Consider the following 6,931-nt stretch of genomic DNA (forward strand, 5'->3'; position numbering starts at 1 on the left):
GAAGAATCAAGAAACCCTAATTGGAGCCCATACCCTCAGATGGTTGATGACCAATTCATAGAGACCCTCAGGCTTGAATCACCTAACTTCCCCATCTTTTGAAAAGACTATAGAGGATGACCTTCTTATTTTCATATGAGATGAAAAATGCAATGCCTAATGCCCTAAAACATGAAATGCAATGCCCCAAACTAGTCTCAAGAAGAGGAGGGCAAATTTTGAGGTGTTACAGAACTCACTACACAACTCTTTCACCATTTTGTTGTTCAAGTTAGATCCATTATCAGTAATGATCTTATCTGGAACACCATAACAGCATATGAGCTGATTCTTGATAAACTTCACGACCACCTGCCTGGTCACATTTGCATACGATGCCGCTTCAACCCACTTGGTGAAGTAATCAATTGCTACGAGAATAAATTTGTGTCCGTTAGACGCTTTCGGCTCTATCATGCCAATCATGTCAATTCCCCACATGGAGAAAGGCCAAGGTGATGAGATCACATTCAAAAGTGTCAGGGGAATATGGATCTTATCCGCATAAATCTGACATTTATGGCATTTCTTCACATATTTGCAGCAGTCAGACTCCATTGTCAGCCAATAGTAGCCTGCTCTCAGCATCTTTATAGCCATGGCATGTCCATTGGAGTGAGTCCCAAATGAACCTTCGTGGACCTCAGTCATCAACAGGCCTGCTTCGTGTCTATCCATGCATCTGAGCAGAACCATGTCAAAATTTCTCTTATAAAGCACGTTGCCATTGAGGTAGAAACTACCAGATAATCTCCTCAAAGTCTTCTTGTCTTTAACAGATGCCCCAGGCGGGTAAACCTGGTTCTGAAGGAAACACTTGATGTCATAATACCATGGCTTATCATCTTTTACTTCTTCTACTGCAAATACATGAGCTGGTCTATCCAAGCGCATCACAGTAATGTTGGGAACTTCATTCCAAAGTTTAACCACAATCATCGAAGCAAGTGTAGCAAGAGCGTCTGCCATCCGATTCTCATCTCGAGGAATATGATGGAAGTCAACCTCAGTAAAGAACGTTGAAATCCTCCTCGCATAATCCCTATATGGAGTGAGACCAGGCTGATTCATTTCCCATTCACCCTTAATCTGATTAACAACGAGGGCCGAATCACCATATACATCAAGATGCTTGATCCTTAGATCAATGCATTCCTCTAAACCCATAATACATGCCTCATACTCAGCCATATTATTCGTGCATTTGAAAGTGAGTCTTGCTGTAAAAGGAATATGTGTGCCCTGAGGAGTAATAATCACTGCCCCAATACCATTTCCATACTGATTTAGAGCGCCATCAAACACCATACTCCATCTGGAACCAGGCTCTAGCCCTTCATCGAGTGTAGGCTCCTCACAATCTTTCATTTTCAAATACAGAATCTCCTCATCTGGGAAGTCATACTGAACTGACTGATAATCCTCGATCGGCTGATGTGCCAAGTGGTCAGCCAAAATACTACCTTTAATAGCCTTCTGAGCTCGATATTCAATATCATACTCAGACACCAACATCTACCAACGGGCAATCCTCCCTGTTAAAGCGGGCTTCTCGAAGATATACTTGATTGGATCCATTCTGGATATTAACCAAGTCGTATGATTTATCATATACTGGCGTAAGCGCTTAGCAACCCAAGCCAAAGCACAGCATGTCTTCTCAAGCATCGAGTAACGAGACTCACAATCAGTGAACTTCTTGCTCAAGTAGTAGATAACACACTCCTTCTTCCCTGATTCGTCCTGCTGACCAAGGACACGACCCATTGAGTCTTCAAGAACAGTCAGATACATGATCAAAGGTCTTCCTTCCACGGGCGGAGACAGAATCAGAGGCTCAGACAGATACTCTTTAATACTGTCAAAAGCTTTCTGGCAATCCTCGGTCCAATCATGGGACTGATCTTTCCGGAGGAGCTTGAATATCGGCGCACACGTGGCAGTCATGTGGGATATGAATCTGGAAATATAATTCAAGCGGCCAAGAAAACCTCGGACTTGCTTCTCAGTTTTGGGCGCAGGCATCTCTTGTATTGCTTTGACCTTGGCAGGATCAACTTCAATACCTCTTTCATTGACGATAAAGCCCAATAACTTGCCAGAACGGACTCCAAATGTACACTTGTTGGGATTCAGACAAAGCTTGTACTTTCTCAAACGCTGAAAAAGCTTCAACAAATGCTCTACATGTTCAACTTCCGTTCTTGACTTGGCAATCATATCATCAACATATACCTCGATCTCCTTGTGCATCATATCATGAAACAAGGTGGTCATAGCTCGCTGATACGTGGCTCCGGCATTCTTCAAACCGAAGGGCATCACTCGATAACAGAATGTTCCCTAAGATGAATGTTGTCTTCTCCATATCCTCGGGTGCCATCTTGATCTGATTATATCCGAAAAATCCATCCATAAATGAAAAGACATTGAATTTAGCTGTATTGTCTACCAACATACCAATGTGTGGTAGAGGAAAATCATCTTTTGGACTAGCTTTATTCAAGTCTCTATAGTCCACACACATCCGGACTTTTCCATCTTTCTTAGGCACGGGCACAATATTGGCCACCCATTGAGGATATGTAGAAGTCACCAGAAACCCTGCATCAATTTGCTTCTGAACCTCCTCTTTGATCTTCAATGCCATATCAGGATGAGTTCTTCTGAGCTTCTGCTTCACAGGCACGCACTCAGGCTTCAAGGGCAAGAAATGTTGCACAATATCAGTATCTAGACCAGGCATGTCTTCATATGACCAGGCAAAGACATCAACATACTCTCGTAGCAATTCAATCAACCCCTTCTTAACAGACTCTTCAAGGAGTGCCCCAATATTTACTTCTCACACACAATCCTCAGACCCCAAGTTGACTGTTTCCAGATTCTCAAGATGCGGCTGAATGATTTTCTCTTCATGCTCAAGTAGACGGGTAATCTCATCAGGAATCTCTTCAACATCATCTTCTTCTGCCTCAGATACAGGGAACTCAAAGTTGGGAGATGGTGTTGGATCATTATGTTCAATGGGTTTGATTAACCTGCATAATGATTTTGGATATGAAAAGCTTTAGAATTCAAACAACGCAAATCATTATGTAGATGAAAAGATTGATTTTATTATATTTTTAGGGTTTTATGTGATCACCGATTTCATGCAAAAAGCAAAAAGGGAAAATATTTGGAAAAACAAACATTTAACATGAATTTATTGAATGAAAATATCATTGTATTAATGCGCCAACAATGTCATCACCCCTCCCTTTGGCATGGGAGGAGGGTTTTCTAAACATAATGAACATTACTTCGACTTATGGATGACTGTTGGAATATCCACAGCGACCCAATTATTGCAGATTCCCCCAGGGATGACGAAGTTGCCAGAATCCGCTTTGTCCTCTTCTAGAATGGCAGCAGCTTCCTCGCCTCGACCGGTGTGGATGAACCCTCCACTCTTGAACAGCCCTTGCGCATGAGAAACCCCAAAAGAATAACCTATGCCAGCCCGGGACCTGTTGTCTTCTAGCTCAATCATCTTCCCTAAACCAACAGTTGCACCACGCTCAATGGCCAACTTTGCATCTTTGTAGGAAGCAAATGAAGGAGTTCTTTTCTCAATAGGTTCAGCAATAGATAAAGCTTGGAAAGGAGTTCCAACTTCATCCTCAGCATCTATGTATGAGAAGGAAGACAAATGGCTAACCAGGAGAGCCTTTTCTCCTCCTACCACCACCAGCTTCTTACTCTTCACGAATTTCAGTTTTTGGTGTAGGGTGGATGTCACGGCACCTGCCTCGTGAATCCATGGTCTGCCTAAGAGACAGCTATACGATGGGTGAATATCCATAACCTAGAAGGTAATCTGGAAATCACTTGGTCCTATTTTGATTGGGAGATCAACTTCCCCAATCACAGTTTTGCGAGATCCATCGAAAGCCTTCACAACTACTCCACTCTGCCTCATGGGAGGCCCTTGATATGACAGTTTCGAAAGAGTGGTTTTTGGCAATATGTTCAATGATGACCCAGTGTCCACCAGCACATTGGACATGGCGTCGTCTTTGCAACCTATAGATATGTGTAATGCCAAGTTGTGGTCTCTTCCCTCCTCGGGGAGATTAGAGTCACAGAAACTCAGGTTGTTACAAGCAGTGATGTTTGCAACAATGCTATCGAATTGTTCTATCGTGACATCATGATCCACATATGCCACCTCCAACACCTTCTGTAGAGCCTCTCGGTGTGGTTCTGAATTCAAAAGTAATGATAACACCGATATTTTGGATGGCGTTTGTAGAAGCTGGTCTACAACATTGTACTCGCTCCTTTTGATGAGTTTTAACATCTCATCACAGTCTTCTTTCATATTGCCGCTTGGGCCAACAGAAGCAGGAGTTATCAATGTGGAGGAGGGCTTAACAACAGGTGCCAAATTCGGAGTGCTCACAGCATTCCCAATCGGGCGTTTAACAGAATCAGCATTAGCCTGGGGCTTTGGAGGTGCTGAAAACACACGACCGCTGCGGGTCAGACCGCTAACATCCGCAATATTAACAACAGAGGAAGATGGTAAGGACACTTCTTTCCCATTTTCTACCGCAACAGCATTGTAGCGATAGGGAATCGCCTTTTCAGAAGAGTATGGTACTGGTCCGGCCGGCTTGATGGTCAAGGCAGGAGAAACCTTCTGCTTGCTACCATCATATTTGATGATAACAGGCTCGGGGATCTGAAACACTGGAGAAATCACATTGACTTCGGGCTTATCCTCGTCAACATTTCTATTTTGAAGGATCTCAATAACTCCTTCATCCAGCATTTCCTGAACATCTTTGCGCACCTGGCGACAACCTCTTTGATTAACAAAACAAACTCGGCATCTATCATGGTCATGCTCATAATGACTATACTGACATAGCAAACGATGTATCTCGACCAGAGACTGTCGAATATGACTGACATATTTGACTTTGTACTTGCCAGGGCAGCCCTGGACCATGTTAACAGATTTCCCATGCTCGGGCAATGGGTTCTTCTTCACATTAGGACCTACATCCTCGAAACATAGAATGCCACACCTTACAAGGTCTTGAACCTTGGTCTTCAAAGGGTAACAATTCTCCACGTTGTGGCTGGGAGCACCAGAATGGTAAACACATTGTAATTCGGGTTTATACCACCACTGGGGGTTAGCAGGTATAGCCGGTGGGTCTCGCGGAGTAATCAACTTCCTCTCTATCAAAGAGGGATATAATTTTGCATACATCATCGGAATAGGATCGAAGGTGACCCTTTTCCTCTCGTAACTCGTGCTGGTTTGATTATTGTTTCGAGGCTGGTAGGCCTGCTATTGCGGACGGTGCTGCTGATGTTGATATTGTGGATGTGGTTGCTGATTGGTGTTATGTTGCTGGTACTGTTGATTGTCTCTGAAAACAAGTGTTATGTGAGCCACCTGGTGCTGGTTACCGACAGGACGCATGGTCTTCCTCCTCACAAAGGGTCTTCTTGGTTTCACATGGGAGGTCACAACATGTGTCTCTCCATCTTTCTTCTTTGCAAACGCCCCATAACGTTTGGCAGAAGAGCCTTCTTCTCTGGTCAGACGTTCTTCTCTAACCCCTTCTTCTAGACGCATCCCCATATTCACCATCTCGGTGAAGTCAGAAGGAGCGCTAGCAATCATCCGCTCATAATAAAAAGAACCTAAGGTCTTCAAAAAGATCTTAGTCATCTCTTTCTCTTCTAGCGGAGGCATGATCTGTGCTGCTAACTCTCGCCACCTCTGGGCGTACTCTTTGAACATTTCCTTGTCCTTCTGGGACATGGCTCTCAATTGATCCCTATCGGGAGCCATATCCACATTGTACTTGTACTGCTTGACGAAGGCCTCGCCAAGATCGTTGAAGGATCGGATGTTCGCACTGTCTAAACCCATGTACCAACGCAGAGCGGCACCAGACAGACTGTCCTAAAAGTAGTGGATGAGCAATTGGTCATTGTCGGTCTGAGTCGACATTTTCCTGGCATACATAACTAGGTGGCTGAGAGGACAAGTATTTCCCTTGTATTTTTCAAAGTCAGGGACCTTGAATTTCACAGGGATCTTCACATTGGGAACCAAGCAGAGTTCGGCAGCAGACTTGCCGAAAAGATCCTTTCCTCTAAGAGTTTTCAATTCCTTGCGAAGCTCAAGAAATTGATCATTCATAGCGTCCATCTTCTCATATACATCCGGGCCTTCAGATGGCTCAGAATGATAGATGGTGTCGTCTACCCTGGGCATAGTATGTACGACAGGAGGAGGAACAGCAAGGACCGGGCTAGATGCCGGCAGAGAAGCAAAGGTGGGTGCAGGACCCTCAGGCATGAAATTGGGAGGCATCCCCCACGGGAATCCGGCTGGCATGGCCGTTGGAGCAAAGTGTGCACTGGCTGCAGGCACAGTCGAGGAGACAATCTCAGAGATGATTGTCCTCTGGGGAGGAGTTGAAGGTGTCAGAGAAGATTGGCTCTAGGCAGCCATGAATGACTCCATCAAAGCACTTAGTCTGGCCACTTCCTCTTTCAGCTCGCGGTTCTCTTGTTCTAGATGATCCATCAGTCTTGAAATGTTGGCTCTGGTGTAGTACCGGTGAGTCAGCTTGTCTTCAAAATAAATGAAGAACACAGAGTTAGACCGCAGGACAAGAAGCCGGGAACAAAACCTGCTTATGCACATGATGCATCCAATGCTCGTGCATATGATTTTTTCTTTTATTTCAAAGGAACTCTAGGGTTTTATTTGCAAATTTTGGAAATATTAATCATTTATCACATATGGAAGTATCTCATCAAATAATATCGGGGAAGAGAAGTACAACATTGTTAATCATATACAAGAGAAAAGGAA

The sequence above is a fragment of the Lathyrus oleraceus genome, chromosome 2, assembly GCF_024323335.1.
Source record: "Lathyrus oleraceus cultivar Zhongwan6 chromosome 2, CAAS_Psat_ZW6_1.0, whole genome shotgun sequence".
Lineage (NCBI taxonomy): Eukaryota > Viridiplantae > Streptophyta > Magnoliopsida > Fabales > Fabaceae > Lathyrus > Lathyrus oleraceus.